Genomic DNA, 25,995 nt, shown 5'->3' with positions numbered 1-25,995 from the left:
CCAACATTTAATTTTTTTTTTCTCTTTAGATACACTGGTAAAAATCTTGAACCAAAGACGATTTCTGATTCAGTCCTTACACTGATCATGCTTATCCACAAAAAATAGCATTAATGCGACATGAATTTGAGCTATCAAGGACTAAAACCTACAAACAGTGGAGCTTAGATTGAAGTTTAATTATCCAACAGTAAGCTTAAAATATTGTTATCAGGCTATTAGTAAAATCGTCACAAAAGAAGTAAGAATTGTATTGCCAGAAAGGAAGTAGTATGCCAGGGAGTAAGAACTGCCTGCTTTGCATTCAACCTTTCAGCATGAAGCCCATCCTGACAATGATGACTTGTCAGTATCGGTGTTAGCATGGTTAACTGCATGTGATTCTCAGTGCTGTATGGTCGAGGGATTCCTAGGATCCCTAAATAAAGAGGGAAGGAATATCAAATAGAAAACCAAACTCAAACGAAACCAAAACAGGAAAATATGCAACCACATATAACACTGTGATAGGAGATAGGATAGGAATTTTGACAACTAAATTTTGCTTGTAAATGGGTCAAGAGTGGTTTGGAAGGCTCTGATTGCAGGTTGAAGAACCCAGTCTATTCATGTACATTTATTTGCTTATATTTCCCACCCCCTTCTGCTCTACGCTTTGTCATCAAACGATGAATGTTGAGTCACCTCAGAATTTGAGACCTGTTATAATAACTGACTGAACAACCAAGAAACCTTGCCTTCCATTCTCAATTTATTTGATATCCCTTATTTTTTAACACCTCTTGAAAGCATTGGTCATTCTGGTCACTGGATGTTGCTTTACGAATGGGTCAATATTGGGACTTCAGCCAATCCTATTCAAAATGAGCAAAATGACTTAATAACAAGATTTGGCCAATGTTAATGCATTATGTTCTACACAATGTATTGTAACAGATAAAAAAAGTCCTTTCTTGATTGCGTTGAATTGCACTGGCAATTCTTTCTTATAAATTGTTCTTATACTGTATTAAAATGGAACACATATGAAATGGTGCTTAATGGAGGTTGACTTTTCCCCTTTAACATAGTCTAACAGCTTCTCTTGGCCTGTTTAATCTCTGTAACAAATTAAAATATATGACTAATGTACTATTGTTTTTCCCTCTCAACTCATTAGTTACAATACTTTTATTTTAGGCCCTGGAAGAATAAATCTCTTCCTTATACAGCTTAGATGACTGAACGTACTGCACTCAGAATAAATCTTTACAAAACTTGTCAGTGTCCAAAGAAGCAAACATAAACTGTAAGGTTGCTGGTACAGTATTTTGTAAGAATTTAAAAGATCTGTAGGTAACATTTACTTTATGTGTACTGTTTCCATGGTAGCAGTCTTTCAGCTGTTTCAATGCTGCTTTCCAGACTGGATATGTATAAACCAGATGGCAAGTGGGTTGACATTTCAGTTTGAATCATGCCAATTGAAATCCACAACCTCATGTTAAAGTATGCTAATCCTTAATTGGAAAGTATATCCTGTTTGGACTACTGAATTTGCTGAGCTTTCACTGAAGAAGATTCCCTGCAAGCCTCTGTTGAAATCTACTAGCAAAAAGCAAACTGTACAAGCAGGACAAGAACCCTCTTCTCTTAAAAAAGATTTATTGTGAGGAGCTGATACTGTGCTTATGATTAGACAGTGGTTTTTGTTGTTGTTGTGGATGATGGTGTTTTTTATTTGTTTGCTTGTTTGTTTTCTTCTTGTTTTCTAAGGAGGAATGCCTTTTGTTTTTGACTTGGGGAGAGTGGTTAATGAAGCCCTAGAAGTTGAACTGGTTGAACTGCAAAATTCTGAAAATTTGGCTTACACCAATATCTTGGGTTTTTGAAACTGGGCTCAAAGCCATACATCTAGAAGGCTAAGAGATCCTATAGGAGCTTCCCATGCTGGTCAGAGAAATGATCATTTCTAAGAATTTCCGTTATACTCATTAGATTTTCATGGAGTTGGGAAAGAAAGAAAGCAGCAGGGGATACCAGATGAAAAAAAAAAAAAAAGGTACTCTTGGTCTGCTCAGCTGGTGATCTGAAAAACAGGCTGCATCATGTCCTCACATATCAGTAATATCAATTCTACAAAGGAAATATAATACTTACATTAAAGATAATGTGTTTTCTGTGGATGTATAGCTGGTTGATAAAAGAAAATTAATATATATATGTATTTTCCTTTCTTTTTCTATAAAACACTTGAACAACAACTCATAAATTCACTTAAATGTATGGGGGAGGATGGAATCACACATTTTAATATATTTGCTATGTTTTTAATGAGAAATTTAAACAAAACTTGAGGTTTTAATTTTAAGGACTAACTTTGAAGGATCAGGTCATCTCCTGCAGTTTTATCATCTTAAGTTTTTTTTCCTTTGCTCCCATCATTAACATCCTTTCCAAATGAGAAGTGGGAGAAGATGAGGGAGTGCTTTCAAAACACTTCTCTTTTGCCTTTTGAAATGAAACATTTCCTTTAAAAGTTCAAGCAATTTGATAATTTGTAATGATGACATTTTCTTGGTTGAAAATGTGTTTTCTGACATAACATGGAGTTTCCATAGAGGTAATGGGTACAAATGTTTATAATTAGCCAATGTGCTAACTCTTTTCTCTATATTGTATTCTCATCATATATGCTGTAAGATTATTAATCTGTCTCATTTATTTTTGTTATTTTGGTCAGCATATTTTAACCAATCCAAATTGGAATAGGTCAGGATAGTCAATCAAAGCAGAGTTGTTCTCAAATTTATGTGAAGACTTGGAATGAAAAATACATCAGTGTTAACTGAAGAATTTAGAAATCATGTAAATCCCTAAAATAAAATGTATTGCAATTCTTTTATATGTTTTTTCATTATAAAAAAAAGAAAAAAGATTTTATTTATTTACTTTTTTTTTTTTTTAAAGGAGGAGTTAAGAAAATAATTCTGCATCCCTAGGAAATTAACTCTTAGGTTTCATAGCCATTAGATTTCAGCTGTTCACACTTCCCATTGGAGGATCTGACATTTGTGGGAATCCAGCGCTGAAGACTGAGTAAAAGCACCAAATTTTGTAAGTCATATGATATAACTGAGGAATCTCAATCTTGGAAGTAATTCATGGGGCAGGATAGGATGACTGGAAACAGCATGAGCCATGTTTTCGCTCATACGGGAGCCAAGACAGAATATGCCCTCTATTAGAAGAGTTTTGCATTATTCTAGGAGTTTTGCCTAATTGGCATGCTGTTTCTACAGTTCTCTGCTAACACATCTACAGAGGGATGGTAGCACCTCACTGAGATGGCTAGGGCAAAAAGCAAGAGCCCTTTGTTAAAATGTCATGGGAAAATTTGACTTGTTACTTGTGCAGACGTGGCAAAGTGATTAAAAGGTCTACAACTCCCCATGAACCTGTACTGCTGTAGAGTGTGTATATTCTTTTTTTTTTTTTTTTTTTTTTTGTCAGGCTGTGATTATTGCATGGCTGGCAAATTCTTCTCATCCATACTTTGGCTGCATCCATCCATGCTGGCTCTGCATAGCTTGTTTCTCTTCCCTGTGGCTAGAATAAGCCATATGGATGAAAGTGTGTGGGTTGGCAGATAGAACCTGTGTCTGTGCTGCTAGTGTTTTGCCAAAGCATAATAATATGTCTACAAACTAGTGCTGGTGTTGGGTAAAAGAAGAACAAGGTAACACTTTGTGTAATGAGGTTATGCTTCAAATTTTTGTCAGCCCCTGTAACTGCTGTATGGATGCATGGAGTCAGAGTAGTCATGGTGTCACACAGGGAACATGTGAATGCACACTCTTTAGGCAGTCCAATGGTTGATATATCTATAGCTAAAGAGTAAGGACAGATTATTCTTAGTATTTTTCTTAGGGAATCTGAATCTGTAGGTAGCCTTGAAGAGTGTAACTAGAGCACATAAGCATCTCAGCCTGCCATATTCTCTACCTAACAGACAAGAATTTTAGAGACATAGTTTAGTGGTTGATATTGGTGGAAAAGACCTCGAAGAGGCCTTTTGGTCTTTTCCAGCCTTAATCATTGTATGATTCTATGAATCCCAGGGTGAAGGCAGAGACAGCTGATAGGTATTCTGATGGGAAACAACAGAGATGCAAGTCCAAACACATATTTTTTACTAGACAAAAGAAGCTTGTGCCTCTGTGACTACAAATTCTTCAGTTCAATCTTCAGTTCAAATTTAACAACCAACAAAAGAGAATTAAATTACATGTGTTTTACACTGTAACTGTAGCAATTTACAGCTGAGCAGAATGAGTCCTCCTTATACAAAAGTATTTACCATTGTAACTGCAGCTGTGCAATTGGGCATATTTTCAGCTTTCAGATGAGAACAAACATGGCTGGAAAAATAAATGAAACCTGGCTGAAGCCTCTTTGCAAAATTCTTTAGTCAGCCTTATTGTTTTATATTTTGCACAATTTTGTCAGACAATATTTGCTGGAGAAGAAATTAAGAATTTCATATTACCAGAGAGAGTCTGTATTTCACTGCAGTTTGTTTTAATTGAGGACAATCTCATCCTACAGGTGCTGTCCTAACAAAAATAATAGATAAGCAGTAAGCAGTATTGTTAAAGTGCCTGAAAACTGCAAACTCTTTTACTTATCTTGTTCCATTATGTGGAATAAATTTCTTTAAATATTATAATTCATATACATTCATAGACTAGTTACTGCTTAAGCTTTCAGAGGATTTTATTTTTGATGAATCAGTATATCAAGCTAGTTTTGAATAGAAATTGTTCCATTCACTTACAAATGTAGTAGCTACATCATTTTGCAGCATGTAGAAGTGTTATGGATCCAAGGGAACCATAGCATTCAAAATCTCATTATTTCTTTTGAATTTCAACCCCATTTATCATCACATTTGTCAACTTGTAGTTGCTGTTTGGTTTATAGCCTAGTATTTTCAAAAAATATTTACTAGGTTGATTTTTCTATTCTCTATGCAGGTGCATAATATTGACATCCTAGAATAAGTTCTGCCACTGACTGATGACTTTTGTGGAGTCAAGATATCAAAGTAGACTCCGAAGTAATCAGTCACACCTACTAGCAAAATATAAAAGACTGGGATCTAAGCAGCACAAGTAAAATCAGTCAAAAAACACTGACAAATATGATCTGATTTACCCATTTTGTTCAGTGAGAATTTTTTTATTCTCTTAAGACTCTAAATTTTTTGTATATCCTAAGGCAAAATTTTGAAGGAAAAAAAAAGGTATATATCTTAATTCAAATGTGCAAATGCATAAAGGCTTTAAAATATGGAAACTGCAGCTAGAGCATTACACGTGATGTTAGCGGAGGTGATCCCAGTAAGAACTGCAAAAAAAACAACAAGAAATGATATTGTGGTCTAAGCCAACAGGCAACTAAGCACTTCACAGCTGTTTGCTCACTTCTCCCCACCACTGGGATGGCGAAAAGAATCGGAAAAAAGGTAAAACTCATGGGTTGAGATAAAGTCTGTTTAACAGGACAGAAAAGGAAGGGAAAAATATTAATACAAAATAAAAAGGAATATACAAAACAAATGATGCATAATGCAATTGCTCACCACCAGCTAACTGATGCCCATCCCACACCAGTATAGTGCTCATCACCCTGGCCAACTTCCACAATTTTATTTTTCAGCATGATGCCAAATGTTTTGGGATGTCCCTTTGGCCATTTTGGGTCAGCTGTCCTGGTTCTGTCCCATCACAGCAACAGATGCACCCCCACTTGGAACTGAATTCAATTGTGCACTGGGAATTAAACCACTCAGCCAGTCATTACTTGCTATCAATTAAAGCTATCTTGTGACCCCATTGAAGGTATCTATGGCTCTCCAGAGTTGGGCTGTGTCTGGAGAGGGAAAGCAAAGTATTACTCATAGAGAAACCATTAGTTTAGTAGGTTTCCAAATACTGATATGGTTCATGTTTATACCTGTTGCCCCAAATTTCACAAACTGGCATGCCTTTGAAAAAGTAGTTGGGTGTGTGCCAGGTCTTGGCATTTCTCTGCCAGCTTTACCAGTCCCTGCCACACCCCTGGAGCTCACCCAACCCTTCCCATGGCCCAGGACCCCATTTCAACCCCCAGCACCATGAGTGCTTCAGCAGTGCCGCAGCAGGGCTGGGCTCCAGCTTCTCACAGCCTCGCTGGGCCTACTCCTGCCTGAACCTTGGTCCTGTCATCAACACGGATTTCCCTGATCTTCTGGGCTCTTGGCTGGGCCTGGCCATGGACCCTACCCTGCCCTGCTCCCTCGTTTGGTGCTGTGGGACGGGCCCTGCTGGGGAGGACTCTGCCCAGGATCTGACTCCCAGCTCTTGTCCCACTAGGAGACGCCAGCCATTGCTGCTCACTCACCTCACAAAAGGGTAGGCTTTGAAGTTTCCTTGGGTTATATTTTAAGATTTGTTGGCTTAGGTGTAAAAAATTGGCTTATGTAGAATTTAGGCATGTGCTTGCTTCAGTTTCTTAATACCTGTGATCAGCTGGCAGATTTAGATTAGCTTTTAGGAGGAAACTGCTCAGTCAGAGGGTGGTGAGGCACTGGCACAGGTTACCCACAGAAGCTGTGGATGCCCCGTCCCTGAAAGTGTTCAAGGCCAGGCTGGATGGGACTTTGAGCAACCTGGACTAGCGGGAGGTGTCCCTGCCCATGGCAGAGAGGGTTGGAATTAGATGATCTTTGAGGTCCCTTCCCACTCAAACCATTCTGTGGTTTTATGGTTTTGTCTCTGTCTTCTACACAGAAAAGTCTTCCAGCTGCACATGAATGGACATGGTACATCCCTAATAAGAAGAGAAACACTTTTTTTCTTTCTTTGATCTTTTTAGTGTCTCTTACATAAAATATTAAAACTAAAGTACCCTCTTAGACTACTGTTTCAAAAAAATGCCATGTCTGCATTCAAGCTTTCGATTGTTTTGTAGATTTTGCATAAGTTATTTAATATGCTTATTGACTAGGCTCAAATTCCATGACAAGAAGTGCACAAGTATTATTAATTGTTAAAAATATCTTTAATATATTATACTATTTTGTGTGTGATTTTCTATGTACATGTATGGACATGTGTATAAAATCCACTAATTTTTTCGGAATTTTGGAATAGTCACTATATCTTTACCCTACTAATTTAGAACAACAGCAAAAAAATATTATTATTTTCAAGAAGGGCAAGAAAGAAGATGCTGGCAATTACAGGCCTGTCAGTCTTACTTCAGTGCCTGGTAAAATTATGGAGAAGATTATTCTGGGAGTTATTGAAAAACACCTGAAGGACAACACAGTCATTGGTTACAGACAATATGGGTTCACAAGGGGAAGGCCACATTTAACAAACTTAATTTCCCTTTACAACAAGATCACCCATCTAGTTGACCAAAGGAAGCCAGTTGATTTAATCTTTCTGGATTTCAGCAAAACTTTTGATACTGTCTCACAGTATCATTCTGGACAGAATGAACAAAAAACAGTTAGATAAAAGCATAATAAGTTGGGTGAACAATTGGCTGACGGGTCAGGCCCAAAGGGTTCTTGTAAGTGGGGTTACATTGGGATGGCGACCTGTCACTAGTGGGGTTCCCCAGGGCTTTGTTTTGGGACCAGTTCTCTTTAATGTTTTCATAAACAATCTGGCTGTAGGACTTGAATGTTTTTTGAGCAAGTTTGTGGATGATACCAAATTGGGTGGAGCAGCTGACTCCTTTGAGGGTGATGAGGCCTTGCAAAGAGATACTGACATATTAGAGAGCTGGACAATCACCCACAATGTGAAATTTAACAAGAGCAAGTGCCAGATTCTGCACCTGGGAATGGGCAACCCTGGCTATACGTACAAACTGGGGGATGAGATGCTGGGGATCAGCCCCACAGAAAGGGAGCTGGGGGTTTTGGTCGACAGCAGTCTGAACATGAGCAAGCAGTGTTCCTTGGTGGCCAGGAGGGCCGACCATACCCTGGGGTGCATCAAGCACGGCATGGTCGAGGGAAGGGATTGTCCTGTTCTGCTTTGCGCTGGTGCAGCCTCACCTTGCGTGCTCCATGCAGTTTTTGGTGCCAGAGTATAAGAAAGCTATAAAACTGTTGGAGAGTGTCCAAAGGAGGGCTACAAAGATGGTGAAGGGTCTGGAGGGGAAGACGTCTGAGGAGCGGCTGAAGTCACTTGGTTTGTTCAGCCTGGAGACGAGGAGACTGAGGGAAGATCTCATCGTGGTTTACAGCTTCCTCACAAGGGGAGCGGAGGGGCAGGCGCTGAGCTCTGCTCTCTGGTGACCATGGCTTGAAGCTGCAACAGGGGAGGCGTTAGGAAAAGGTTCGTCCCAGAGAGGGTGATTGGGTACTGGAATAGGCTCCCTAGGGAAGTGGTCATGGCATCGAGCCTGCCGAGTTCAAGAACACTCTCAGACACATGGTGTTATTTTTTGGGTGGTCTTTTGGGGACCCTGGAGTTGGACTCAATGATCCCTGTGGGTCCCTTCCAACTTGGGATATTCTATGATTCTACGATTTAGAGTATTAACAGATGTTATTTGACATGCAACTTAAATGTTGGGACATATTTTGATAGTTTGATTATTTCTTTGTGTCAGCACATGAAAAAATACTACTGAGAATATTTATTGTCTCATCAAGAGATGCAGTTTCATCAACTGAAACAGAACAACATTTATAACAATTCATTCTGGTGGTGGAAGCATTTTGCACTGCAACTGTAGCATTTTTCAAATGATTCCTTAATACTTTGTCAGTTGTTGCCATGTAGAATTTGAAGGACTCCACCAGGACTATAAAAGAATTGAAATCTGCGTGGAAGAAACAATACCTTGTATGGGAAAAAGAATTCTGTCAGAAAAAAAAAAAAAAAGTTATTTTGTTCCCAGTCAGGAAGTTTGTTTCATACTAAGGGAATCCTCTGTGTCCTAATTAGATTTAAAGAAATGCCTTAAGCCTCCCTGCTTCCTTATTGTCAGTTTTGGGTTTGATTAAACTTATGCAAATAAAGTCACCATGGAGATTAATATATTAGCTGCAAAACAATACACTAATGTCAAAGTTCTCTCTTCATTGTGGAAAGGATGAAAATCAAAGAGAGCATAAAACAAAGCATGAACTAAGGGAGAAAGACATAATAGAAATGTCAGAATATATATAAGGTACCTAGCTGATATAAAAACTTGTCACCAGGTTCAAACACTCACCATAGCAATCCTTTCTATTGTTGTTTATGCTTTCAAGGTTATTTCCTTAGTCCATTGTTCAAGTTTGCATCAGAAAACATTATTTACCTTTGTATCCATTTTTCTTTAACTTCTGAAGAAAGCTTTATTTAAATAACATCCCTACTATTGAAATTGTGTGGGTGTGTGCACTTCATATAGAAGGCACAGAAGATGACCCCTGATCTTTACGTGTTTTATTTCTATAAGCTTTTAGGGGGGAGCTGGGAAGGGGAAGATGCTTAGATTGAAAAATCGAGTCTTAGAATTGAGACTACGATTCAGGGTAAAATATATTACAGTACATTTGGCTTCATCATCAACCAAGATAATAAATCTAAGAAATTTCAGAGTAGAGATTTCAAATTTTAGATATCTTAAAGTCTGATAATTCAGTTTAAATTTCATGCTTTAATAAGTTGACTGATGATAAAGCCAAACACCCCTACAATATATTTAACATTTTAGATGAACTATTTCCTTAAACAAAATAAAGCCCTGACCATCCCCCCAAATCTGGCAGAGAACAATCTTAGTGGGAACACTCTAGCTATACTTTATCATAGTAAGGTTTTAACTCTGCTGCTAGTGAAATGATGACAAATCCATACAGGATTTATGGAGCACTTCCTTTTTGAACCCGTTTCTTATGTCTATTCAGGCAAAGTTAAGGTTGAAGGGATTGGGTGAGAACCTGGAACATGTGCAAGGGGGAGGACAGGGTAAGCATGGTAAGGGATGGGGGTTTGATTTATGAACTGGAGGGGCAGAGAATAAATACTAAAAGTGAACTGCATCAGGTTAACTATATGAGCTACCCACACAAGAAATCCAGTGGTCTGTTGTATTTCAGGCCATGTTGACTAGCAAATGGTTACATGACAGATTGAGAGATGTCAGGCAATGCACTTCTTGGAGCAGCTACATTGTCTTGAGGGGATTACTGTTCATCTCATCTTCTATCATGATGAACAAAATGGGGGTATTATTGGCTTTGCTCTTGTGGTGTCTGCATTCAGTACAATGTCACCTCTATTGTTTGGAATATATTAGGATTGAATCTTCACCTAAAAGGAGATTTGGTACATAATAGAGCAGTTGGGCTCTGTATCAGTATAAAACATTGGTTTGAGGTTTCTCTTGTGCTAATGTTTCCAGGAGCTTAAATAGGAAAAAGCTGAACTTCATTCTGAACTAAGCATGTCCATACATGGAAATTATTTATTTATAAATATCTTTTTGACTCTGCTAGAATCATTAATGGTAGCAACTTCCATTGCAAGTAATAGCTATTCAGCATAAATCTTAAGAGGCGACCGAATTGTATTGGTGACCAAATACTATTGGAATGGCTTTTGTTCTCAGTTCAGTTGTATGTAGAAGGGCTACACATCTTCTCTTTGGTTTTAGAATGTCTGACAAATAGCTGGGAGTGTGAATAACCTTGGGTAGCAAATGCAGTCATTTGTTTCTTCTACCAAAACATCTTGATTCAGAGACGGATTTTGTGATGTCTGCAATATCTCTCACAAAAAAAGTTTTTTCTTTTTTTTGAGTACTAGGGAAATCTAACATCTGCAGTCTCTTTCACTTTTGAACAATTCCAAGGGGTGACAGTAGCAAGCTTAATTGGATAGATTGTCACAGGAAATCAGTAGATCTGTTTGAAGAGTAAGTTGACCTCCACAGAGATTTTGGAATTTGAAATGGTTCTCCAGATCCCACTGTGGTCCTTTCTTCACCTGGCAGCTGCCAAGACTCTGAAGATATCCATATAGAGTTCAGGATCTGTAGTGGCCCTCCTGCATCCCAGTTAGTCTTGCCCTTCAAAACATGACCCATTAGTGGCCAGTAGCCACAGCTGTGCCTCATGATGCCCTGGAGTTATAATAGCTCCAAGCTGCTCAGGACCCCTCTCCAATCTCCCCCATTCCCCCCCCCCCCCCCCCCCTTTATTTATTTATTTTTACCTGTCCACATCTAAGCCATCTGGTTGGGCTAAGCTGAAAGATCAGAAGGCCAGCATGAAAGTTCAGATTACCTCTATTGAGTCTTTGGAGCCTCTCAGGTCGTAGCTGTCTGGGATCTTAGCCAGCACAGAACCCCTCTGGGGATTTTCTGCCCAGTGAGAAAGCCAAAGGCATAAACATGTTACGTCCTGACTGATCTCCTGATAATTCAAAAGGTAGATGGAAAAAACAAATTACTTGTATATTTAGAAGAAAAAAAGCATTCGTTTCTAGGTTAGTCATAGCTCATGGGGAGGTCTGACTCATGAACTTTTAAGGTTTGGAGATGGCAATACTGCATGCTCTGTGCTTTCTATTTCATACATAAAACTTGCATTCATGCAAAGTGATGGCTGAAAAATTACCCAGCTTGACATTCAAATACAGAGCTACGGATGAAAACTCAGCTTGAATACTGGAAATTGTGTTATGTCTTAAAATGAAGTGATAGAGATTACAGGGTAACATAAACTGCTATTTCCCTCCTCAGAACGTGACAATTTGGTAAACTTCTGCAGTTCTCATCTAGGGGTTCTCAAAAGCGAGGGACAGACTGGTATGTCAGACTGCAAGACTGAGAAGCCTTCTCTGTCATGTGCAATGAGTACACCATAATGCAGAATATATACTAGCACCACCGCCGGTTGTTAAATAGAGCTGTTAACCTGCGCAGATTAGTGTGAGCCCACTTGTGTGGCTTTGAATTGACAAAGACTGCCTCTTTGTCACTGTGTGACCTTTGCAGCTCTTACCATAGCCGCACTGTGCTCCATTTTAAAGTACTGGTGTATGCTGACTCTTCCCAGCATAAAACTGCTATGAAAATGCTTCCTGGGTGAGGAAAGAACTGAGGAAACAGACACCAATTTCTCCCTCAAAGACAGAACTTCTTTTAACTTCTTTATTTTCAATTCCCTCTTGAGTCCTCTTAGTGTACTTATTTGAGGCTGTCTACACTAGCTATATCGGCTGAGGCCAACTGCTTAGGGACATGGTTTAGTGGTAGACTTGGCAATGCTAGGTTTACAGTTGGACTTGGTGATCGTGGAGGTCTTTTCCAACCTAAGTGATTCTATGATTTAATATGGTGTCTTCTAAAGAGACCTAAGCTTTCAAAGAATAACTTAAGTCTGGGACCGGAATTGGCTGACGCTCTTTAGAAGAGCTCTCCACGGGAGCCTGTCAGTTGTTGCATGTATTTCTGTATTCAGATGTATTTCACTAATTCCAGGACCCACACTCCTCCTTACAGCTGGACATGAAAGCTAGGTATTTTGTAGTATCTATTGTTGCTCTTCACCACTTTGGCTCTAAGTGATAGAGCACTAGATGTTGAACAGCTTCTGCTTGAGACAACATAACTTTTAATTGTCAGACTGTTCAAAGGACAATTGCCTAGAAGCATGCCAGTTGTTGATAATTCCCCTCTTGTATGCTTCAGTATACTCAAATACATTTAGGCACAGTGTTTGTGAATTTACTGTCTTTCAAAAGTATTAATATTTTTATACACAAAAAGTGGTGTCTCTTAGCACCTTTCTTAGTATACGATAGACTGCCTTTTAGGGGTGCCCACTGCTCTTTATTAGTTACAGGGCTAAGAATATTAGCTGTGAGTAAATGCTCCAACTCTAAGGCAAGAGATGAATCCTGATCCGAACTGGGAGGTGAAAAGCAGTGAAAGCATGTGGTATTTCTAGGATACAGTAACACTTCTCATCTCTCTTTCTCTCTCTTTTTAGCACGTGATTTCCAATGATTCTTCACTAGTAGACCAAAGAGTGAAGAGCAGTGAATGGTGCCCAACACAGATTGTTTTCTGGCTATGTAGATTGCCAAAATGATATTGAGCTGCTAGAATATGCAGGCAAATAGCAGCTCTAATGTCCAGAAAGTCTAGTGGCATTTTGTTGTTCTTGTGTTCCTCCTGTGTCCCTCCTCACATCATGTGTAGAGATAGCAATTCTATGAATAATCTATAAGCTTGAATGCAAAAAAGAAAAATACTGGTGAAAGAGAACATGGACAATTGATCCATATAGTTTATTGGTCTTGACATGTCTGATCTCTTTTGTTGAGCAGATTCATGACAACTTGAAGAAGAAGTACTTATAAATACTCAGCAAGGTAGAAGCCTACCTGAACTACATCTGATGTCACACTACATCTACTTAATAGGTAATGAAGTTGTTCTCTCTCCTGTTTTTGTTTGTTTGTTTGTTTTGTTTTTAATTCTCTGGATATTAATAATCACTATATTATGAACATTATTAGCTTTATATCTGGTGGTGTGGTGTTTTTTTTTTTTTTTTTCCCTTCCCCACTCCCCTGGTACCCAATATTTCTGTTGATTTAGTGATATAAAAAGAATTCATGGTCTGTATTATCTCCTTATTATAACATTTGGGGTAAAGAAAAGACTGACTGATGTTAAACTTAAGTTTTAATTCATTTTACCTCTAATTAATGGCATTGCTTTTTAATGCTTGTAAAGCTCATTCTGTGCTTGAAAAAAAATGAGTACTGACTTTGGATTGAATATATCATAAAAACTGAATTATACTTTAGTTGCTAAATAAAATCTCAATTCAGCTGTGTAGATCCAAGACGCTGCTAGTGTATGAAACTGCTAGTTAATGAAACAGTAGATGGCGCTCAATAATTTGCAGGACTTTTAATATCTTTTTAGAAACAGTAAAACTTATTCTCTTCAAATTAAAGTAAGGATAAATTTGGTGGCAGCAATATTGTAATTTACATAATTCAAACCTCTATTGAAAGGGTCTACTACACAAGCAGCAGGCTGATTAGGGATTAGAGGACCACTCAAACTGTGAAATTTTCCTTGTTTCTAAGTGCAACTGCTGTAGTGTGTTATATTTGTCAGGTTATTGCTAAATGTCCTCCATGATATTCTTGTCTGATAACCTGTTGAAGCATTTGATTACTTATTGTTCATTGGCCTTGTTATCAACAACCTTGTTATCCTCATCTACTGAATTTTTAGAAAGAGGTAAAACTGGCTTTATTACAGAATGGCCTCTAATTTTGATTTACTGCATTTTGATGTAGAAAACACTAATTTTTAACATCTCTTTCTTTTTATTTTTTGTTTTTATCATTTTTCATGTTGAAAATATATTTCTGTTGGACAGTCTGTTCTGTTGGCTCACTCCACATGAAATGTGGGGAGATGAAATCCACCGCCCACTGTGTTTTCCAGAGGCAAATCAATTCTCACATGCAATATACTCTGGTCTAGCAGAGTCCACTTTGTGATGCAGAGAATTAGATACTACTCTACTCTGTAGCACTTAACATAACTGCTAAAACTTCTGAACTATCACAGCCTAAAGTTGGGACTTAAAAGGGAAGATGGGTGAAGGGTAAAGATTCTAGCCTGGAATTTAGAAGATCAAGTTCAATCCCTTTTTGCTCTGAAATACTTCCCATGTGGCCTTGGATAACTCTTAAATCCTGAAAGAATGCAGTGCCAGCAGCCAGGCATCTCAGCCTGTGCTGAGGATCTGTACCTTAATTCCTCTGTTCCGGAGTTCTCCATATGTAAAATGGAAAGAGTAATACTGCTCTGTTTGGAAGGATAAATGGATTATCTGTTACTGCACTGTGGGGTAGTAGGTAGAGCAAAGAACTACCTAAAATAGGTATTTAAATCAATACACTTGGAAGAGTGGTGATGGAGGGTAGCTCTGTACCATAGAGCACAGTGATCTGTGTGCTTACTATAATCAGTCTTTCTAAAAAGACAAGCCATATAAACAAAAGAACTACAACAACAACAACAACAAAAAAGCTGAGCTCTTCTGTGCTGGAGTGGGGATTTTTATTTTCTTTTGAAATAAACTTTGCAATGTCAGAGTTGACTGGAATTCAGTGGGAACTGAATTCTGTTAGTCTCCTTTGAATATTCTCTGAGCATATAAAGGACCAGTGAAAATCTAGGAAGCAGAACTTTTTGTTATGCCTTCCTATAAACTTCTCTTTCTCATGATGAATTAGAAACTTAATGTAATCTGTGAAATGAAATCTTGATAATATCTATGTTATGATACCAAAGACTACTTGCATAAATGTGTGTTCAGTCTAATGTGTCTAGATGCAGCAAATTCTACTTAAGATTGCCCCATTTCCCTTTCTGTTTTATATTCTACCCCATTTTCAACTTCATTGCACAATTCTAGATGGCTACCAAATTCAGAATGGTTTAGTCTTCTGGATAGTTAGTGCCTACTCCTTCTCCTCTGAGATACCATGAATCAGTTTGTCCTGTAATGGTGTAATTTTCCGGTTTATATCTCATGTGAGGTGTTTGCTTTCCAGGCTCCCGTTTAATGTCCAAGATATATGTTTTCTTTCTTCAATCGATGCATTCATTGCAAAAACATCTGGACTGGCCCACTGGTTCAACTTCCAGCTAGAAGCACTGGAAGCATGACTGTCAGACCTGTCATAAACTGGAAATGCTCCTGTCTTTATGTTGACATTGGCACGGAATTTGCTGTGCTGAAACAATAAAAACTGGACCCCAAGGAAACAGGAAGTAAAACAGGGTATTAGAGCAAAATGAGAAAAGTTCATTTCTAAGAAACAGAGAATTTATTATAAAATGTCTGCAGTTGTATTTGGGGGTGGGGGGGGGGTGGGGGGGGGAGTCCTTAAACGAAACTCTGTTCTCTCAGTGCAAAGTCTTGCTAACCTTGGCAGAGAACAGAACGTCAAAATCTGTGCTGAGTTTCCCTTCTCCAAAAGACAAACCACTGTGTTACTAAACACCAAATTATCATGACACGTCCTATCACCTCCTTGGCTGCTCTATGCCTTCTTTCTTACCTCGTTTGTCTTGTCCTTTTTGGATTAGGAAGTATCTTTACTTTTTATACCTTTCCGATACCTAACAACTACTGCAGAGTAGTGGAAACAAATACAGATTTGGGATATTGAGGGAAAAACAAAACATAACAACAAAGATCTGTTGTTGTAGCAGCAGTATCATTTGAGGAATGTTAACCAGTACTCCCTTAGTGCAACTCACTAAAATAAAATAAATAGTATTCTGACAAATACATAGAAGCAAGTTTGAACAGTTTTCCTTGTAGCTATTAGGGTATATTCTTTTGCAGAAGAAACAAGACAAGCATGGTTAAAATCTTTTCAAACCTATTCACAGGAGAACATTAATCTCCAGGAAGCATAATAAACACAGACTTTGATTTCCCTTTCCTTCTTTATATAGACAACCCAAGAAATGCTGTAGAAAATGGGGAAACCAGAAGCCAGACAGGAAGCAATATACAGAATCTAAAGTACTTTAGGTCTTGTTAGCATTAGATAACCATATGGTTCTACAGAAACCATAGAATAACAGCCACTCTAATTATAGATCAGTGATGAAAGCAAGCTTAACCTTAACCCCATTAAAACAGCAGCTGAGGAGATCTCATCACAATGGAAGAATGCAGTAGAATATAAAGGATGCCCTGAGAGTGATCTCTAAAGATCCATGGTAACAACCTGTATATGGTCTTACAACAGATGTGCGTACTGGGTTTGTTTTTAACATGCATTAGCTTGGTTGCTATTCTTGTCACAGTAATGAAGATCCTGAATCCTTGCCTTGGACAAGATTTTTTCACACAGTTGCAAGCTTTGTTACCTGCTGTTCATGACAATTTCTTAATTCTGCTGATGTGTGCTTTATGTCTTTTCCCCCATCAGCTAACTAATTGAAATGCCAGATATTCAAAGTTTAAGCTGTGCATAATTTTGCACATGAGGCAATTCCTTTCCTTGTAGGCTATTCACTGGGACTACTCACCATTTCACTGTCTGCAGTAACTTAGCTCCTGGTGTCCCCTCTGCTGACAGTATTCCAGTACAGTAGCTGAATGTCATTTGACAGGGATAAAGATCATTTGTCTCAGAGGAACTGGGGAAACTTACTGATGGAATCTATCATGTGCTTTCAGTGCCTTCCGCTTCTTGACTTCAGCTCTTCACCACTTCAGTTCTTTGTTGACTTTATCTAAAGGAAAAGCCTCTAGCCCACAAAGCAGACTGAACTTTTATAAGAAGCTTCCAATATATATAGAAATACCCTTAATCTTTCCACTAGAAGAATATTAAAATTTTAGCCAAGAAATAGTAACCCATGTTAGGGATCTTATTTTTGTTCTTTTGTTGATAATTTTAAGTGTTTGTTTTATGGTAGAAATCTGGTCAATGAATGAATTTCTCTGGTGGTATAAGTCTGCTAGATGGAGGTCCGTATGATTACTCTAGTTTATGTACATTAAAAATGGAAACTAGCATGCCTTCAGAGAAAGTCCCATGGTTCAGACTGTTTACAAACATAACTTGTGCTTTGCTAACACTTCTGTCATATTTCCTACACTCGTATTTGGATTCTGTTATGAGTAAGCAGCAAAGAAATTACCAGCTATTGCGTGGCCTTATCACACTCTTAGTTAATCATCTTTCTAAAAAGCTTGAGCCTATCTGATTGTTTATGTTGATATGTAGCAGACTCTCCAGTAATATTATTGAAGTATACCAGTAAAAGCTGGAATTGTCCTGACAAGATGACGTTTGGATCCAGATCAGGTTCACACTAAATTGTTATTGATATTGTATGAGAGAATGAATTGGTACTTCGTATCTGACAGGATTAATTTTCCTGATATGTTTTAGATTTTGTCTGTAAAATACTTAGGAGAAAACATCTGAAAAGCTTTTGCATATAGTATCTAGCATAAGTGGTCATGAAATGTAAATTCACTCGTCATGAAGTTTAAAAAAGAAAATGAGACTTTTAAGCAATCCCCTTTTTCCTCTAATTAAATCCTGTTGTGAATGAGCTTCAAGTTTTGAAGTACAATTCAAGTTTGATGAGCTAATGACATTTTGACTTGGATTTCTGTAACAGGAAGTGGGACAGAGTATTTGACTGATGTAATAACATCTCTGATTACAGAGAGATACATTTGCCCTTGTAAACTAAGTTATCATGTTTATGTGAGCTAATACCTGAAGTCATACTAAATGGGTGTTTCAATACTTCAGAGAATTACTGGAGTGTTTAGACTTCTTCCAGGAATACAGCCTTCAACTCTGGTGCAAGAGTTATCTCAAAGAAGTGTTACAGTCCACATTTGTATGCCAAAATGTAAAATAGTGAGCCATTTCCCAGGAGCAAGGGAAATTACTGAAGGTAACAGAGTACGAGGTTGCTGTCTCCTAGAATCTAACAGAGGTTGAGTCTTGCACAGGGTTTTCCTCCAGGAATTTTCCGTCCAATATTCATTCTACCAAAGGAACCCTCATTTAGAGAGAAAAAATGAAGATTACTTTTTCTGTCCTCTCATGGCCCTTGCAGTCATACAAAAGAAGCTAAAATTAAAGGGTTAATATTCTGAGATCAGCACCACATGATGACACACGCATTTCAGCAGAATTGCACTTGACCTTTAAATAATTCTATAAACAGTGCCTGAAAAAATGTTAGCGGATGTTCAGTAAAAGAAAAAGCAATGTTCATTAAACGTTTGTACAGTTTGATGTAGAAAACAAATGAGCAACTGCTTGGTTGAAGAGGCCATCAGAGTCTAAATCTATCTGGGTTTCACAAACCTTGGGTGCACTGTGAGTGAATTGTTGATTCTTTTCCTTCCTTCCTTCCTTCCTTCCTTCCTTCCTTCCTTCCTTCCTTCCTTCCTTCCTTCCTTCCTTCCTTCCTTCCTTCCTTCCTTCCTTCCTTCCTTCCTTCTCCTTCTCTCCTTCCCTCCTTCCCTCCTTCCCTCCCTCCCTCCCTCCTTCCTTCCTTCCTTCCTTTCTTCCTTCTTGATTCATTGAGCAGAGTTGGACACTGCTACAGTATGCCTTCTGTACTAATCAGATTAAAATTGGACTTCATGTGACTGTCCTCAAGTTCTTGAATAGCCATAAAGTTCTAAGCTATTTTAAAAGATTTCAACGCTCCTTTCTTACCAAAATGGGGGCTATCAGTTGAAATGTTGACATTTTATAAAAAATTGTTCAATAAACAATTCAAAAGTGCCACAATAAATCTGTAAGAAGTATGGAGGAGCAAAACTATTGTTTCAAGGAAATATTTATATACCCCTGGTTATACATCAGGTATAGTTTTTCTCTCTCCAGACTTTTTGCATAGTATCATTATTTTTCCCTACCATAGTAGGAACTATTTCCTTAAGTGTGTTCCACTGTACTTTTTGGCATATGGGTTTTGTTTTGTCATTTAAACTTTACTACGTTACTTCCATTACACTGCTAATATTATGAAACACATCATTATATTCATCCTGAGTATCACAGCTCCACAAGATCAAATCTCACCAGTCTTGTGTCTGAAAATCAGTTCTAAGTGAAACCAACATAAGCAGTATTTCTCCTACCTCCTTGCCTTTCCCTTGACTGCCACAAAAGATGCTAATATGGTTTTGCTCTTTTTTCCTTTTTTTTTTTTCTTCATCTGTGGGAGGAATTTCACATTTGGTTTCTACATTTGCTTGCTGGATTCTTTTTTGTGGCACACAGCTCAGGAAATGTCACTTCCATGTGTCTCTGGATGCCTGTCTGAAAAACAAAACAAAACAAAACATCTTCTTAATATTCACCATTAATGACTTTTACCTCTATACAGGATTTTCCCTAACTGACACATAAATATTTACATACATAAATATTTACATACAGTTTTAACAAGTACTGAAGTGAACACTTCCTAGTATTGGTTTTAAGGCAAGTATTGCTATATTTTGTATTGAATATTCTTGAAGAATTTGTGATAATGCTTGTTTTTTAATTAATTAATGTTTCAATAGTGCCTTAAAAATTTGTTTTGTCTGTTCTTTATTTGCCTTTTCTTTCCTGAGTAAAATTATACTGCCAGTGAGTTACAAGAATTGTCATTGATAATACATACTTAGAATCCTGTTAATACCACAATAATGCCACCAACACGCTGTCTATTTCTACCTTAAAGAGAAGTTTGTGCTCTTATACTATCTATTCTTAACTTTTTGGAATGAGGAGTGTGGATTGTTTTAGCAACAATACAAATTTTATAAGGAATGTTAGTTTTTGCAATTATACCTATATTGCAGTGGCTGCAGCTCATGTTTCCTGCACTAATGTTGCAATATCTATTTGGAAAAACATGACAGTACAGAGTAGAGCAGCTGGATGCTCAGTGTGAGCCAGCCATCTAAATTTCTACTCAATATGTGAAGTGTTTCTTAAAGCCCAAGCTAAGCTTCATGTTCTTGCTGTCTCACTCCCATATGTCAGCAAAAATGATGCCTGGCCACTCATGAAGGTTGGTCTTCTGGCCTTCAGAGGGCCTTTGAGGACAATATGCCATGGGTTCTACAGCAGCATAAGATGAGCAATATCTGCAAGGAGTGAGTTGTGGGCCACCAGGAAAAAATCACAGGGTTTAAATTGAGAATCCTCTTATATACTGCAATTTTCACAGATATTTCTAACAAGAAGAGGAAGAACTGAGGAAAAGATTTCTCTGAATTGGCCTATGTATCTGAAAGAGGAGGGTGGCATTCACTAGTTTTTATCTAGCATCAATATATCGAGTCTGAAATTATTAAGCTGCTCGAAAAATCTTGAAATTTGAAAAATAAAACTTCTGAGAAGGGTGTTTTGGTGGTGGAGTTCTCCCATTTCACTGAAGAATGATCCTCAGGATTCTTTCAGAGGAAATAGAAACTCACAGTCAAACTGAGTAATAACTGTGAGAAAAAGGAATAAGTAAATGAAGAAAGGGAATAAAAAGAACATAGTCCCTCCTTCAGCAGAGAGAAGGATCACAATCCTGTTGTAAATATTGAAATGAAGTATAGGAGAAGGTAGAAAGAGATGGAATAGTCAAAGAAGGAGAAAGTTAACTTGGCATTTGAACCTGTCAGTTCCTTCTACCAGAGACCGTCTCAGATTATAACATTCATCCTAGGAAATCTTTCCAGAGAGCTGGAAGGCTCATCCCTTTTCGCTGTGGTTAAACCTTGTGAAGCAGAATGAAAAGATCAAAATGCTGACAGGTCATGGCGGCTGCCCCCATTGGGTCAGCTCTTCCCTCTGCCTATGCAGCTGGATGGCCGCTGTTTGATTCACACTGTTAAGCTGGTGGAAAGAGTGCTAGTGTGGAAGGAGCTGCCCCTCCTTCCTTGGCTGTCAGCTGGACTGAGAAACATTAGAAGGCTTCGTTTGTAACTGCTTCCCAATTGCTTTGCTTAGTCTATAGGAAGAATGCAAGTGCTGGATTAGACAGGCAGGATGTAAACCTTCTGTGTGCAGTAGGGTGGGCCTTGTTTGACCTGCTGCTCTTGGCTTGGCCATACATCTTTTAGAGTTCTGAGAAATGAGATTTTTTACATGTAGCAATTGTTGTTAAATGTTTTTTCTTTTATTATATGTAAACATTGCTTTATGCTAACAATGTAAAGTATTTCAAGTGTTATTTTGTAGAAAGTGTTGCAATTGAGTTTATTTCAGTATTTCTGATAATCTTGGAAGCAACGCTGAACAGTACTTTGTACAAATAAGTCTATAGAAAAGATATTCTCTAACTGTATCAGACTTTCCCCTGCAAACTCCTGGACTCATGATTATTTGCTGTGTGCCAGCTCTCAATAAACTGAATGAGTTGAAGGTGTTCATCTCTATTCAAGGTTATGGCTGGTAACTGGAAAATAGTTATCTGAAGATGCACGTCACTAAATCCATCCCTGGTGGCCCATAATTAATAACATTCAGATGACCTCACTCACTTCCTTTAATGAGTGATTTAACATCCCAAGCACTTGCAACTATTTAGCATTTCAAATATGTTAATGTTCTGAACATTTTATGGGAGAAGAACATTTGAATAATTTACCATAAATATTTTTCAAAAATTTTATTGTTGTTACCAAATCTGGCGTGGCCCATTTGCTTCATCATATTGCCTAAAACTGCAGCTGCACACCACAAACAAAAGAGGATTAAAGCCAGAGTAGCTCATTTCTGGATTTGCATATAATCTGTTTCACTTGCTGTCAAATACCATGAAGTTGATGTGTCTTTTGGGAAAGGTGTACAGTTTCTTTTTAAGCTAACATGAAGACTAAAGCAGTAGAAGTTATTTATTTAGTAATTTATGTTGGCAACCAGACACTGCAGTACTATATATCTGAAAAACAAACAATCAACAAACTACTGGTGAAACCTGCAGACCCTCCTGTGTGTTAAATCTTAATTCCCATTTCCCATGAAGAAAAGGGTAAATTCAAAGTTTTTCAAATTAGATAGGTCTTTACCTTCAACACGATGCTCTTGCATACTACCACAGAAGGCTTGGCTTGTCATAAAGAATGCTTTATTGAAGACCTGGAAAATTCAAGCCAAGTGTCATAAGGGTGACATGTTAGATCTACATCATATTATGAAAAGAAAGTGATCTCACTCATAACTGGATTTTTTTTTTTTTAAACAAGTCAAAAAATATGAAAATACACATTCACACAAGGAGAAAGCAGTTACACTCTTTAGACACACAAACCAAAAAATAACTATAGCTTTTGACCTGCTGGTCATAATCTGATACTTATGCAATGTAGCATTCAAACTCATTGCAAAATGTCAACAAGAAAAAGATGAGGAATCAAAAAAAAAAAAATCAGCTTTTATAATGTCACAGACATACACTGTCATTACAGTATGCTAAGGATCTTTTTTTCCTTTTTTTCTTTTTTTTGGTAGGAATATTTTTGTTTTAAATGGTACCCAGATGTTCAAATTTGAGACTATATTGACAAATGATGATCTGTATAACTGGAATCAAGTGTTTTAATGTGCTCTCTTCATCTTCTAGCACTTCTGTACGTATGGTGTGGTCTTTAGCTCATAAATGGGTGTATGAGGGCGCATCGGACAAAAGAGGGTAGGCAGTGCAGAACTGTATAACTTCTGAATGTTTTAGGGCCTTTTTAGGTGGCCAGTCACTTGTTACATACCATTATAAAACTCCATCCACTGATTGCATCCAGCCCAACAATGTGCAGTGAACGGGAATGCTTTTTCTTGTTCCCTAGTTCTTTAAAAAAAAACACACCAAAAACAAACAAACAAAAAACCACAATATCCAAATTTAGTTGAAAGTCCTCATTCACAGCAATTTGTTATGGTCAGTTAACAAGCTCAGAATCTGACTAGCTCAATTCCATTCTGAAATCTATTGGCTTTAACTACATGTTATTGAAATGCTTTTGGTGTTTGGCAGATTAGAGTGGCCTCACATATTAACATAGTCATCAGAATGCAGGGTCTGCTATGGTAAAGATGTTTTCCCTAAAGGCTTCCCCTGATGGAGTAGACCAATGCTAATGTGGATTCAGGCCTAGAACAATTTAGCAATGTTGGAAGAGGAAACAGAGGAAAGAATACTGAATTTTGCCTTTGTTACTTTCTCCCTCTCCAGATAGTGAAATGATAACAGAAAAGCAAGCAAGAATCTTACCTCTGTTTGCATGCAGGGACTAGATTTTAAGGGCTTTGCTGTCATAAAATGCAGGTTTGTTCCTCCTTACATTTCTGAAAACAGCACTGTGATTTATTCATTTTCACACAAGTTACATAAAGCCCCAGAGAAAGTTACAGGTGAATATGTAGGCCTATCAAGAAACACAATTTCCACACAAAATTTTCTACACAAAATAAGCATTCTTTTGCATAGACACAAGTGCAAATAGGGTTGAAAATGAGTTTCAAAATCTAGCAGGGAGTTAAGACATTGTCGGCAGGAAAGAAAGGGATGTTTCGTGATTGTCTGTTGAGGTGTGTTGGGTTTAATTGCCGAATGTTTAGTAGCAGGGGCCTGCAGGGGTGGCCTCTGTGAGCAGAGCCCAGCATGTCAGATCAGAGCCAGCTCCAGCCAGCTCCAAAAGGGACCTGCCGCTGGCCAGAACTGAGCCAGTGAGTGATGCTGGTTGGGCCTTGGGGAGAGCAGTTTGAAGAAAGGGAAAGAACCTGCCGTGCAACAGCAGCTGGGAGAGAGAGAGTGAGGAAATGTGAGAGAACCAGCCCAGCAGCCCCCAAGGTCAGTGCAGAAGGAGGGCAGGAGGTGCTCCAGGCACGCAGCAGCAGTTCCCCTGCGGCCTGTGGAGAGGCCCCTGGTGGAGCAGGCTGTCCCCCTGCAGCCCACGGGTCCCACACGGAGCAGATCTCCACGCTGCAGCCCGTGGAGGAGCCCCCAGTGGAGCAGGTGGATGTGGCCTGGAGGAGGCTGCGGCCCATGGAGAGCCCCCCCCCCCCAGGAGCAGGCCCCGGGCCGGAGCTGCAGCCCATGGAGAGGAGCCCACGCAGGAGCAGGGGTCTGGGGGGAACTGCTGCCCGTGGGGGACCTGTGTGGAGCAGTTTGCTCTGGGGGGATGGACCTGGTGGTACAGAGCGATGTTGGAACAGTTGTTGAAGAGCTGCTGCCTGTGGGAAGCCCACGCAGGATCAGTTTGGGAAGGACGGCATCCTGTGGGAGGGACCCAATGTTGGAGCAGGGGCAGGGAATGACTGTGAAGGAGTGGAGAAGACGAAGTGTCAGGGACTGACCGCAGCCCCCATTCCTCCTTCCCCTGTGCCACTTGGTGGGAGGACATAGAGGGTGGATGGGGGAAGGATGTTTTTAGTTTGCTTTTAGTTTCTCACTGCTCGAGTGTGTTAGTAATAGGCAATAAATTATATTAATCTCTGTATGCTGATTCTGTTTTGCCCGTGATGGTGATTGGTGCATGACCTCCCTGTCCTTACTTCAGCCCTTGAGCCCTTCCCATTGTATTTTCCCATCGTATTCCCCTCCTCCTTTTCCTTTGAGGAAGGGAAATGAGAGTGGTTGTGGTGGAGTTCAGCTGCCCAGCAGGGTAAAACCACCACCTGAGGTGAGTCTGTGAAATGAGAGCTCTAATTTGGGAAAAAAAAATATATAAAAAAATTGTTCTTTCTCAAATAATAATTGCCTGACAGGATTTCCTCCCCAACAGGTGAAAAAAAGCAAACAATATAAACCGAATTTGAGCACTCTGTAACAGTAAGATAAGATGCCAGATCTGAAGGTAATATTAAAAATTTCAATTTCCAGATTTTGACTAATAAATTAGTCAGAAGAGCTTGATTTCATTTCAAGACTTATTTTATTTTATTTTATTTTATTTTATTTTATTTTATTTTATTTTATTTTTATTTTTATTTTTATTTTTATTTTTATTTTTATTTTTATTTTTTCCCTTATATCATATCCAGGTGTACTGCAGAGATTCTTTCTTCCAAAAGAGAGTGAAAATCAATTAACATTCTATCATGAGATAGCTGTTACCTGAATACAAAACATTGCACAGAAGAGAAGTAAACTAGATGGGAAACTTTCTCTTCCTAATGTTTTAGTTGAAGCTGCTATTCGAATAAGAAGTGTAACTGCGTCATTGTATTCAGATGCTAAAGAAGAGACTAAGTCCCTTTGAATTGTGTTTGGAAACTCCCTAAAGTTTCTCAGATCCCAAGGCAAAGTTGTATGGTAGATATTCTAGCAGTTTGTTTTTCTGGCAAGAAAACCATCATAAAGGCTAAGAAAAGCCACATGTTACACTAATTATGAAGTTCCTGCACACAGTGAATCCAAGATCACTGG

The 25,995-nt window shown here is 38.5% G+C and overlaps 1 long non-coding RNA gene across 12 annotated transcripts in view; it reads left to right on the top strand.

The window, feature by feature from the left end:
- Positions 1–6: 6 nt before the first annotated feature.
- Positions 7–25,995, top strand: part of LOC308194099 — a 137,630-nt gene continuing 111,641 nt past the window's right edge. For 8 of the 12 annotated variants that reach the window (XR_013950261.1, XR_013950262.1, XR_013950263.1 and 5 more), the window contains exons 1-3: positions 3,105–5,882; positions 13,374–13,469; positions 15,633–15,862. This is a non-coding gene — a long non-coding RNA (uncharacterized lncRNA). The other 4 variants (XR_013950259.1, XR_013950260.1, XR_013950258.1 and 1 more) reach the window with 3 other exon arrangements.

This window comes from Anser brachyrhynchus (assembly GCF_964034855.1).
Source record: "Anser brachyrhynchus genome assembly, chromosome: 4".
NCBI classification, from domain to species: domain Eukaryota; kingdom Metazoa; phylum Chordata; class Aves; order Anseriformes; family Anatidae; genus Anser; species Anser brachyrhynchus.
Note: the sequence above shows the minus strand (reverse complement) of the source record. Positions and strands in the feature narration are given on the sequence as shown.